The 12,743-nt window shown below is 44.2% G+C and overlaps 1 non-coding gene across 1 annotated transcript; it reads left to right on the forward strand.

Moving 5' to 3' along the window:
- Positions 1-4,602: 4,602 nt before the first annotated feature.
- LOC132646664 (U6 spliceosomal RNA) lies at positions 4,603-4,708 on the forward strand. Its single transcript, XR_009584912.1, has one exon. It is a non-coding gene; the product is annotated as a U6 spliceosomal RNA (small nuclear RNA).
- Positions 4,709-12,743: the final 8,035 nt, after the last annotated feature.

Raw genomic sequence — 12,743 nt, forward strand, 5'->3', positions numbered from 1 at the left:
TGGAGGCCTAAGCTGGGTTAGCCCAGTGGTGGAGCATTTGCCTGGCAGGTAAGAGGTCCAAGTTCTGTCTCTGGAACCAGAAGTAAAAACTGAAAGCCCAAATCCTTGCTGCGAGGAGAGACACTCAACATGGTAACCGCTTGAGAAAGCCCATTCGCGTCTTCAAGGACCAGACCCAGAGATCTGAACTACAGTCTGCAAATACTTCTTATTTAACTGTGCTGAATAGTAAAGGCAGGTATTATGCCAGCATCCAACGGGAGTTGATGCATACATTTTCAAGTGTTTGGAGAATCGAAAGAGAAACACTTCATATAAACCTATTTGTTTTATGGTTTGTGAGTTGGGATGGGATACAGGTATGTGCACCCCAGCAAATATGTATGGGGGCCAGAAGAGGGTGTCAGGAGTCTTCCTTATCCCTCTCTGCTTTTTTGTTTTGTTTTGTTTTGAGACAGGGTTTCTAAGTGTAACTCTGGCTGTCCTGGAACTCACTCTGTAGACCAGGCTGGCCTCAAACTCAGAGATCCCCCTGCCTCTGCCTCCTGAGTGCTGGGATGAAAGGCATGCACCGCCCGCTGCCTTCTTTCTTTAATACTTGATTTCTTACTGAACCGGAAGCTCACCTCAGGCTAGGCTGTGTGGCCAGCAGGCCCCCAGGACTCACTTGTCTCTGCACCCTAGTTCTGGGATTACAGGGAGGCACAGCCATGCCTGGCATTCCGTTCGCTTCTAGACTACGGGACAATGTTTTCTGGGAAGCAAACAGAGTGGGAGGGGCTGAAACTTCTCTCTACCTGTTGCAGCACAGACTCTCTTGGGAAGTTTCTAACATAAAGTAGTCCTCAGTAGACATAAGGCTTTTGGCCTCCTTTCTAACCAGCCCAAGCAGTGAAAAGTTCTTTATGTCTGCCTTGAAATGGAAGAAGCTCTACCAACATCTAATATGGCTGTCGAACAGCAAACAGGAGAGAATGGGGCTGACTGAGCATGAAGGAGGTGAGCTGAATTGGCTTTCTATGTGGGTACTCAGGGATAAACTCTGGAGTCACCAGGTAAAGGCTCCTGGCAGAGCTCTGGGCCCTAAATGCAGAAAGAAGCCAGCCAGTCTCCCACACAGTATGGCAGGCTAGATGTCATTCCTCTTGGGTTAACCAGACACAGACAGATGGAGCCAGGAGGGATTTCCTTACAGCTCTGGGCTGCTGCTTCATAGGCTGTGTCCAGAGCAGCAGGAGAAGCCACGCCTGTCCCGTGCGATGACTGCCAGACTTCACTCAGGATACTCTAGCAGCTGTCGGAGGGCCCTCTGGGGCAGCGGGACCCACCAGAAGAACAGACAGTTGTTCAGATGCCACATGGGGTTCTTGCAGCAACCTCCCACCACTCAAGCTGAAATTGCCCAGTTGGAGTTCAACTGAAGAGACCCTATATCAATCGTGAGTTTCCCAAAGTCTTTGAAAAAACTTCCCAGGATGTGAAAACAAACAAATAAACAAACAACAACCAAGAATAACAACAACAAAAGCCAGTAATTTATTTTCTTTTTCTTTTTTTTTCTTTCCTTCAGGGTCTGGCTGGTCTGGAACTTTTTCTGCAGACCAGGCTGGCCCCATACTCACAGAAATCTGCCTGGTGCTGCATCTCAAGGGCTGGAATTAAACTCATGTGCCACCATCCCCTGTCTGTGCCTGCAGAAGCCAGAGGAGGGCGTCAGATCCCCCGGTACTGTCGTTACAGACGGTTGTGAGTCGCCATGCAGGTGCTGGAAACTTAATTCAGGCCCTCTGCAAAGGCAACAAGTGAACCCGGTGCTGTGGCTCACACCTCTAATCCTAGCGCTCTGGGAGGCAGAGGCAGGTGGGTTCAAGGACAGCCTGGTCGACAAAGTGAGTTCCAGGACAGTCAAGGCTACACAGAGAAACCCTGTCTTGAAAAACAACAACAAAAAGCAACAACTGTTCTTTACCACCAACCCATCCCACCAGCCCCCAAAATCCCTTTTTTTAAAAATTACATTTGCTGGACTGTGGTGGGCTAATTACAATGACCTCATCTCAAAAATAAATACTTGGGTAAGGCTTGGTGGCACATACCTTTTGTTCCAGTACTCAAGAGACAGAGGCAGGTGGATCTCTGTGAGTCGGAGGCCAGTCTGGTCATAGTAAGTTCTAGGCTGGGCAGAGGAGACCACCTAGTGAGGCTTTGTCTCAAAAAACAAAAACAAGTTATTTATTTATGGGGAGGAGGCCCCCACATGTGGAGGTCAGAGGAAAACTTTCAGGTGTCACTTCTTTCCAGTCACCTTGCGTGGGACAGGGGTTGGGATTGAACTCAGGCCGTGAGGCTCGGCTTCGAGCACTGTTACCTGCTGCGTCATCTCACCCAGTAGTTGCTTTCATTGCGTGGCTGCTTGCACCGGACTCTGAAGAAGTGCCTGACATCCCAGAAACCCGGCACACGTTACAGCCTGCACGGAAGTATCGACCTTGTTTCACAGGTGAAAAAGCTGAGAGTCAGGGAGGTTAGGTGACCTGCCCACAGGTGGTAAGGACAGGTCTTGAACTCAGGACTGATTGCCATGCATGCCCACTGTGTCATTAATTTTTTTTGCAAGGTTTTAGTGTGGATGGTAAGATGGGAAGTCTACACCGACACAGAATCGCGTGTGGGATTAACTGAGAAAACTTATGTAAGTACATGGTCCAGTCATGCAGTTCAGTAAATATTATTTCTTTGTTTTTGAGAGGCTTTTACTACGATGTCCTGTCTGGCCTGACTCAGACCAGGCCAGCCCAGAAGTCAGAGTTCCACTTACCCCTGTCTCCTTAGTGCCGGAGTTAAAGGCATGAGCTGACATGTCTGCCTAGTGTTTATTTATTTTATTTTTTATAACCATTAGCTTACAAAATGGGGTGTGGTAGTAAATCCCTAGCTTGGGGAGGATGGAGTTGTGAGGATCAGAAGTCCAAGTTATCCTTAGCTATATAGCAAGTTCAAGGACCCTGCCTCAGAAACAAACACACAGACATACTCTGAAACACGGGATAAACTTTTCTGTCAGTGGGTTTCAGGGACAATTATTATTTATTTAAAAATAGAAGCACTCACATAGCTCCCTAGTAAGTCAGTTGGCCAAGTTAAAAATAGATTTTAAGCTCAGCAAGACCAGAAACTCAACCTCCTATAGCAAGTCATGGGAAGCGGTAATGGTGGCTGCCATCGAGAAAGAGCCTGAGCGAACTGACTGGGCGTTTGCATGAAATTAACCCATATCCAGGTCAGCTTCAGTCTTCCTGTTTTCCACAGCAGAAAGAACATACATATGCATACACATGCAAATTAACAGACTAAAATAATAAATTACTGTTTATCTGCAATAACATGTACAAAGCTCTTAATGTGGAGGGCTGATACTGACACAGATGCGACACAGCAATATTCAGGTCCTTGAAAAAAATCTTTGGGTGAAGGAGAATAGATTTATTTATTTATGTAATTAAAAAAGATAAAAAAAAGACTAAGTATGACTTTGGAGCACCGTTTGTCCAGAACTTGATATGTAGACCAGGCTGGTTTCAAACTCACGGCAATGCTCTTGCCTCTGCCTCCCAAGTGCTAGGATTGTTGATGTGCCACCACAGCCAACAGGAATAATTAACGTTTAAAGCATTTGAGGTGCAGATGCCCGTACGGCTGGGTTGTTAAGCATCTAAAAGAAAAGGGTAACTATTTGCTTTATGCTCTGTCAGTTCCTGTGGTAGGAGAGCTGGGTTCCGTCATTTGAAACCCTGAGAGTTGTCAAGGCAGCCAGGTACTCACTCCCTAGAACCTCAGCTGGCTCCCAGAAATTGCCACCCTTTAACCCCAACACCTGTGAGGCAGGGCCAGGCAGATCCCTGTGAATGAGAGACCAGCCTGATCCACATAATGAGTTCCAGGACAGCCAGGGCTACAACAACAGTAAATCGACCAGCCAAACAAACAAAAGCTGGAGCTCAAGTTCTTCCTTTTAAAATGTTGTTTGGAGCACTTGGTTCTTTTTCTCTCAGTTTCTAGGCACTTCAGCTCTGGGCACAATGATTTAATAAGAAAGCCATCAAATGTATATATACCCTTAGACCACAAAATCTTATTCTATGGCTATCAAAATGACAATGGCAAAGCCAGGTATGGTGGCACATGCTGTCAAATCCCAGCACGTGGGATGTTGAGGGAGAATTGCTGTGAATTCAAAGTCAATTTGGGCTACAGAGCGAGATCTTATCTTAAAACACACACACACACACACACACACACACACACGTGCACACTCGCACAGAGAGACAGAGAGACAGAATATACTACATGGGTATGTATTTAACTTAAAGTAAAAGCAATATGAAAAGATTGTTCTGAGCGAAGCATAGTGGCAAGCAGATCTCTTTGACCTGGAGGCCAGCCTGATCTACATACTAAGTTCCAGGACAGCCAGGGCTCCACAGTGAGACCTGTCTAAAATAAAATAAAATAAAAAATCTCCCATAAAAATACAGATAGAGGCAGATGAAGAGTAAATTCGTTGGGTTCCATAAAAAGAATAATTAAAAAAAAACCCTTAGAGTGCTCTCTTAGATTGCACATATTCTAAAATTAGAATAATACAGAGAAGATTAGCCTGGCCCTCTGCAAGGCTGACAAGCAAATCCACGAAGCATTCCATATTTAAAAAGAAAAAAAAAATACTTACATAAAGACTAGGGCAAAACTGATTAACAAATTGATGAGCATTATTTCCTTCTAAAAAAGAATCTGAAAGAGGCCTATACTTGTAAAATACCGTGGAAATCAAGAAAATTGGACATACAAACACAGGAGAGTGGAGCAGCTAATCGTGTAAAGTTTGGAGTCAAGGTGCCTGTGTTCGGTCAAGACAAACTGGGTTTCTGGAGGAGGGACCTCACTTCTTGGCATAGTTTTCTAGAATGGTGTCAGGGACTAACCAGAGAAGCTGTGAGTGGCCAAGGTCCTAACTGTATGCTATTTATGGACTGAACGCACAGGACCCTGAATATCAGGTCTTAACAGCTTCGTGAAAGTAAGACAGGCGTATGTATTGTTGAATACTTGAGGCAGGCGGAAAGGAGAATCAGTCGAGGGCAAGTATTCCTTCTCTGCCTCCTGGCCCCAGGAGTGATGTGGATTTTTCTCTGCTCTATGACTTCAACGCCATCAGAGCCTGGGAAACCCCTTGAAACAATACAAATCTTTCCTCCTTAAGGAAGTATCCAAAAGCTATTTTGTTACAGTGGCAAGGAAAGTAATGACTGTGTCTTGGATGTCAGCATCTTACACCATAGAAACAGTTGCTTAAGTGATGTTCTTTTGGTTCACTCCTCCAGAGAGCTGAATGGGTAGGCCACTGGGTGTCTTGATTTCCATATGTATTTTTTTTAAGTTTTATTTCATGTGTAGGGTGGTTTACCTGTGTGTATGTCTGTGTAGCATGTGTGTGTCTGGTGTTGGCAGAGGCCAGGAGAGGGCATCAGAGCCCCTGGCACTGGAGGTGCAGATAGTTGTGAGCCCCCATGGAGGTGTGAATTGAACCTAGGTCCTCTGGAAGAACAGTCAGTGCTCTTAATGAGCCCGACGGTGGCTGAGCCCCAGGAAGGTGAGTTTTATCAACTTGACATGAGAGTCTTACTTCAGGTCGGTCTAAACCACCTGTGGTGGTGTCTGTGTGTGTTACTTGATTGTTTAATTGAGCTAGGAAGACCCACCCATTGTGGGCTGAACCATTCCCTAGGATTGGCCCTGAAGAGGTGTGCATTTCTTCTTTCTGTTCTTGACTGTGGGTATGACTTGCTGCTCTCTGGTTCCTGTAACCTTGACTTGCCCTTGGCGTTAGACTGCAGCCATTGTAAGCAGAATAAACCTTTTCTCCCTTAAAGTTGCTTTGGTTGGTATTTTATATTGGCAGCAGAAATGAGATTAAATTCAGGGTTCGGGGAGGCTAAGGCAGGGAGAGTGCTGCACGTTTGAGGCCACCCTCATCTATACAGCAAGCTTAGTATAGCCAAACGGCAAAACTTTGTCTCAGGGAAAATGTAAGAGCTGTCTTAAGAGTGTCTTGAACAGCATGATATATGGTTCATCCATAAAGAAATCATCTGTTTAAAATTAAGGAACATGGCTAGAGAGACCCCTCAGAGGTTAAGAGCTCTGGTTGCACTTCCAGAGGTCCTGAGTTCAATTCCCAGCAACCACATGGCAGCTCACAACCATCTCTAATGAGATCTGGCCCCTCTCTCTCTTCTGGCCTGCAAACAGAATACTGTATACATAATAAGTAAAATTAAGGAACGTGGGCTGGAGAGATGGCTCAGTGGTTAAGAACACTAATTGCAGCCAGCGCACAGTGGCACACCTGCAATCCCAGCACCCGGGGAAGCAGAGGCAGGCAGATCTCCGTGGTTTCAAGGACAGCCACAGGTACACAGAGAAACCTTGTCTTGAAAAACCAAAAGAAACAAAACAAAAACAAAAGGAACACAAAGGAAAACAGTTTACAGTTTTATTGGTTTTTTTTTTTTAAAGAAAAAAGAATCATTTAAAAGAAGATGTTTGTGACCCTCCATTCTGAGTAGGTGTTTAAAATCATTTAGGAAAGTTCTTCTATTTATGGAAACATTAGCTTCTAAATCGCAGGATGTTAGCCTCAACTGAGTCCTATTACTAAGTAACCATAATCACAGTTGGGCTTACACAGCCAAGGAAAAGTACAGCATTAAGTCATTTTTCTACTCAAGTCTTAAAAAAAAAAAAAAAAGAGTATGTAAGCTAAGATCCTGCCGGTGTGGTGGTGCACGCTTTTAGTCCCAGCACTCTGAAGGCAGAGGCAGGCGGATCTCTGATTGGTCAACATGTTGAGTTCCAAGGCAGCCTGGGCTACACAGTGAGACCTTGTCTCAAAAAAACAATTTATTAATTTACGATCGTCCTGCCCTTTATACATACCACATTGGCCCCCATCCGCCACCTGAGATAACAGGTGAGTGCCACGATGTTTGGCAGAAATTCTTTTTTAGTACCTGTCTGTTTATTATACATAGCAAATAAAAAACTGAGTGTATGTGGGGTGGAATACTCCACACTTTTCTGTTGGGACAAACACCAGGACCGAAAGCCCAACTCCAGGAAGAAAGACTTTGTTTTAGCTTACAGTTCCAGGGGGATAGAGCACATAATGACGCGAAGGGCATAGTAATGAACAAGACTAGACAGAGCTGCGAGGTGGCTGAGCTTGTTCCCAGGCTCGCACAGGAGCTAGAGCTAAGAGGAAGTGACGCCAGGCTATAAACTCCCAAACTGCTATAAACTGCTAAAGGTTCCTAACCTCCCCCAAACAACGCCACCACCTGGGGAACAACTGTAAGGACAGTCCTCACTCCAAACACCGCTTAACCCACACTGTTTCACAGTAAACATATTTATGAAGTTGGAGTACACGGTAAAATAGCAGTAAGTATACAAACTAGTGATGTTATCATCAAGTATTATGTACTATACATAATTGTATTGTGATACCTTCGCCCTGCTGGCAGGGCAGGTGAAACGTTGTATTTTGGTGAATTGTATTATGCTACTCATTACTAGGTGACAACAAATTTTCACCTCTCTATTAGTTAGACTGCTTACTGCTGTGACCAAACCTCATACACATATGCCTTTGGGGGGCACCTCATTTCTTAACCATAGCAAACGCCACTATAATCTTATAAGCCACAATACATCGGCTCTGTCATTATACAGTATATGCCTGTATTTTTTCTTTATCTAAAATAGCTTCCTGTAACAGAAAGCAACCTGGAGCCGTCTTTTTAAAAACTCTACTTTATTTGGGGTGTCTAGGCCTCTACCTCCCTTCCACCAATCTTAAGCAAGAGAAAAAAGGTTAGTGGGTCAAGGGAGCCCAGACCCCTTTACTTTAGGGTCAAGGGGTTCTTTTAGGGCTCTGTGCCAATCTCTGTCAACCACAGACACAGCTAGCAGGCTCCTCCATGCCGCTGCACCCCAAAGTGTTTCTCTCTGTCTGCTCCAAAACACTACACTGTCTCTGGTCTCTGGTCCCTCCAAACTGCCAACACCAAACACCACCCCAAATGCCACTCCTTCTCTTGCTCACTCTCACATTTATACTCTCAGAGTCCTAGGCCACGTCCCTCTCCATGTGGCCCATGGAAGGCTGCTACCGGCTGGCAAAGATCATGCTCCTCCGGTGACAATTAACAGTGTGGCCAAACTATAGCCCAACTAAAATCCCACACTTGGGATTAAAACAAAAACATATTTACATAATGTAACTGAGTTTACAAAGAAACCAAAACTTCCATTCCAGTGTCCCTTTGTCCTTCAAGAGTCTCATGCGCTACCGTTATTTATTTCACAAACCTAGGGTGGAAAAATTAATCATGGTGCTGGCGAGCCCGAGATAGCAGGGTGAAGAGCTGTATGTGCCAAGGACACCTTATTACCATCTCCGAGAGGCAAGAATGTTCTGAGTCAGGAGCCATGCCTGGGAAATTGTTCTAAAATTCCAGAACTTTGATTACATTTGGAGTCTTATCACACAAGCTCCTTCCTTATAGACCACCAGTTTCAATGCCTTCAGATGTTGAAAACGGATGTTTAGCTGTAGATGAGGGCATCGAAGAGTGTGGAAGCAGGACGGCTGGGATACCTAGTCCCTTCAGAGCAGCTCTCCTTACCCTGGGGGATGAATAACGGCCCCTCTTGGAGAGGAGAGCAAGCTAAGTCCCTAGGCTTGAAACAGCAGCAAGGAAAAGAAAATCCCATTGTGCAATTTTGAGCAGAATTTCAGGAGAGGCTCTGGGGGCTGAAGGATAAATAGAGACGCTTTTCTTAAAGAAGTCACTTTGTGTTCTCACTCATGGTTTTCTCATCTTTAACTTAGGAGTCACCTTAATATGAGAAATGCCTCCTAAGACTATTGTGATGGTGAAGCAAGGCCATCCATGGGAAACGCTAGTTCCCAGAACACTACAGATGCTCTGGATAGTAGTATCACTGCCGAACAAACAGGCAAGCAAATAAAACCAAAGCAAAGTGATGCAGCCAGGGCACAGTGTGTTAGGGTTCACCCTTAGGGCTCTCTGTACCACAAGACAATTCTTTTAGTTTTCCTTGCAGTGTTTACTATCTCTTTTTGTTGTTGTTTTGTTTTGTTTTTCTTTGCTTGTTTGAGACAGGGTTTTTCTGTATAGCCTTGGCTGCCCAGGACTCACTTTGTAGACTCGGCTGGTCTGGAACTCATGGAGATCTGCTTGCCTCTGCCTCCTGAGTGCTGGGATTGCAGGCATGCACCACCCTGACCAGCTGCTATCTCTTAACACAAATGCTAACATAAATAAAACTTTATTTCAAAGATGCCTGTTTACAACTTGTCCTATTGCTGTTTACCTGTCCAACCTGTTTACCTGTTCTGTTGCTGTGAGGAGACACCATGACCAAGGCTTATAGAAGAAAGCATTTCACTGGGGCTTGCTTACAGGTTCAGAGGGTGAGTTCATGGCCATCATGGTAGGGAGCCTGGCAGCAGGCAGGCAGGCATGGTGATGGAGCAGTAGCTGAGAGCTTATATCTGATCCACAAGTTGGAGGCAGAGATCAAGAGGTTGGGCCTGGCCTGGACTTTTAAAATGTCAAAGCACCCTCCCAGTGACACACCTCTTCTAACCAGGCCACACCTTAAACAGTTTCACCACGGAGGGACCAGACATTTAATATATGAGTCTGTGGAGCCACTCTCACTGCCAAAGAGATGCCATCAACAAAATAATCCACAGTCAATTGGCAGTGCGGTTTTACTTTCTTTCCACTTTCACGTTAGAAGGGGAAGCTATTGTGTAGGCAATCATAAACACTTACTCAATCTTAAGGTCAGCCACCCCCCTTCATTGTTGTAGTAAATAACTTATGAAAATGAGCTATATATATTGTTTATTATTATTGCTCTAAGATTATCACATCGGTATTATTTAACTCAGTATCACAAATAACAAGATACAGACACCTGTTTGGTTTATAGTTGCCTTATTTACCCCAGGCAGGGCAGATATGTCACTTAAATGTCTCAGTTTCCTCACCATCCATCTGCCGGCCCCCATCCAATGCCCTCCACCTCAATCCTCCTCAAGTGGACCACATTCATCTATAAGCCCATAGTACTTGCTTGTATTGCTTTTCACACCATCATTGGAGTCCTTTCTCTCAGCCCTCGTGGCTTTTTTTTTTTCTCCGCACTAACCCATTGTGACATCCTCCTCCTTCCTCTCTTCCTGTCTGTCTGTCTCCCGTGATTCTCTCTATCCTCTCCAAGCCTAGGAATTTTAGCCGTGCCTATCCCATTCTGCCCTGCCCAGGTATAGGCCATGTAAATAGCCAATCAGGTAGGTTTACACAACACGGATAGATGTACCCAGATCTTGAGGGCTATTAACCTGCATCAGACCAACCCCCAACACTTCATTTTTTTAAGTTACATTAATTACAGTTTATTCACTTTGTATCTCAGCTGTAGCCCCTCCCTCATCCCCTCCCAATCCCACCTTCCCTCCCTTATCTCCTCCTATGCCCCTCTCCAAGTCCACGGATAGGGGAGGTCCTCCTCCCCTTCCATTTGACCCTACCTTATCAGGTCTCATCAGAACTGGCTGCATTGTCCTCCTCTGTGGCCTGGCAAGGCTGCTCTCTCATCAGGGAGAGGCGATCAAAGAGCTAGCCACTGAGTTCATTTCAGAGACAGTCCCTGTTCCCCTTACTAGGGAACCCACTTGGATACTAAGCTGCCATGGGCTACATCTGAGCAGGAGTTCTAGGTTATATCCATGAATGGTCCTTGGTTGGAGTATCAGTCTCAGAAAAGACCCCTGTGCCCAGATATTTTGGTTCTGTTGCTCTCCTTGTGGAGCTCCTGTCCTCTCCAGATCTTACTATCTCCCCCTTCTTTTATATTCCCTGCACTCTGCCCAAAGTTTATGAGTCTCAGTATCTTCTTTGACACACTGCTGGGTAGTCTTTCAGAGGCCCTCTGTGATAGGGTCCTGTCCTGTTTCCTGTTTTCTTCTTCTTCCAACGTCCATCCTATTTGCCTTTCTGAGTGAGGATTGAGCATCTTACCCAGGGTCCTCCTTCTAACTCAGCTTCTTTAGATGTACAGATTTTTGTAGGTTTATCCTATATTATATGTCTAGTATCCGCTTATAAGTGGATATATACCATGTGTGTCTTTCTATTTCTGGGATACCTCACTCAGGATGATTTTTTCTAGTTCCCACCATTTGCCTGCAAATTTCATGATTTTCCTTGTTTTTAATTGCTGCGTAGTATTCCATTGTGTAAATGTACCACAATTTCTGTATCCATTTCTCGGTTGAGGGACATCTGGATTGTTTCCAGCTTCTGACTATCATGAATAAAGCTGCTACAAACACGGTTGAACAAATTTCTTTGTTGTGTACTTGAGCATATTTTGGATATATGCCTAGGAGTGGTATAGCTGGATCTTGAGGAAGGGCTATTCCTAATTGTCTGAGAAAACGTCAGATTGATTTCCAAAGTGGTTGTAAAAGTTTACATTCCCACTAGCAATGGAGGAAGGTTCCTCTTTCTTCACATCCTCTTCAGCATGTGTTGTCACTTGAGTTTTTTATCTTAGCCATTCTGATGGGTGTAAGGTGAAATCTCAGGGTCGTTTTGATTTGCATCTCCCTGATGACTAAGGATGTTGAACATTTAAGTGTTTCTCTGCCATTCCATATTCCTCTACTAAGAATTCTCTGTTTAGCCCTGTACCCCATTTTTAAATTGGATTATTTGATTTGTTGCTTTTTAACTTCTTGAGTTCTTTATATATTCTGGATATTAGCCCTCTGTCAGATAAAGGGTTGATGAAATCCTTTCCCAGTCTGTAGGCTGTAATTTTGTTCTGATGACAGTGTTCTTGCTTTACAGAAGCTTTTCAGTTTCTTGAGGTCCCATTTATTGATTGTTGCTCTTAGAGCCTGTGCTGTTGTTCTGTTCAGGAAGTTGTCTCCTGTGCCAACGAGTTCTAGGGTCTTTCCCTCTTTTTCTTCCTACCTATTTAGTGTGTCTGGTTTTATGTTGAGATCTTTGATCCATGTGGACTTTAGTTTTGTGCAGGGTGATAAATATGGATCTATTTGCATTTTTCTGCATGTAGACGGCCAGTTAGACCAGCACCATTTGTTGAGGATGCTGTCTTTTTTCCATTGAATGGTTTTGGCTTCTTTGTCAAAAAATCAAGTATCCATAGGTATGTGGGTTTATTTATGGGTCTTCAATTCGATTCCATTGATCCACCATTCTGTTTCTATGCCAGTACTATGCAGTTTTTATTACTATTGCTTTGTAGTATAGCTTGAGATCAGGGATGGAGATACCTCCAGACAATCTGTTGTTGTACAGGATCATTTTGACAATTCTGGGTTTTTTGTTTTTCTATATGAAGTTGAGAGTTTTTCATTCAAGTTCTGTAAGGAATTTTCCAACACTTCATTTTTAAGGTCTGCTAACTACTATACTTAAAAAAAAAAAGTAAGACAAACAAACAAAAAAAAAGCATTTTATTTTTATGTCTGTGGTTTTAAGTGTGTGTGTATGTGTACAGGTACCTAAAGAAGAGAGCAGCTGATCACTTGGAGCTGGTGTTACAGGTAGTTGAAA

This window comes from Meriones unguiculatus, chromosome 11 (genome assembly GCF_030254825.1).
Source record: "Meriones unguiculatus strain TT.TT164.6M chromosome 11, Bangor_MerUng_6.1, whole genome shotgun sequence".
In the NCBI taxonomy this organism is placed as follows: domain Eukaryota; kingdom Metazoa; phylum Chordata; class Mammalia; order Rodentia; family Muridae; genus Meriones; species Meriones unguiculatus.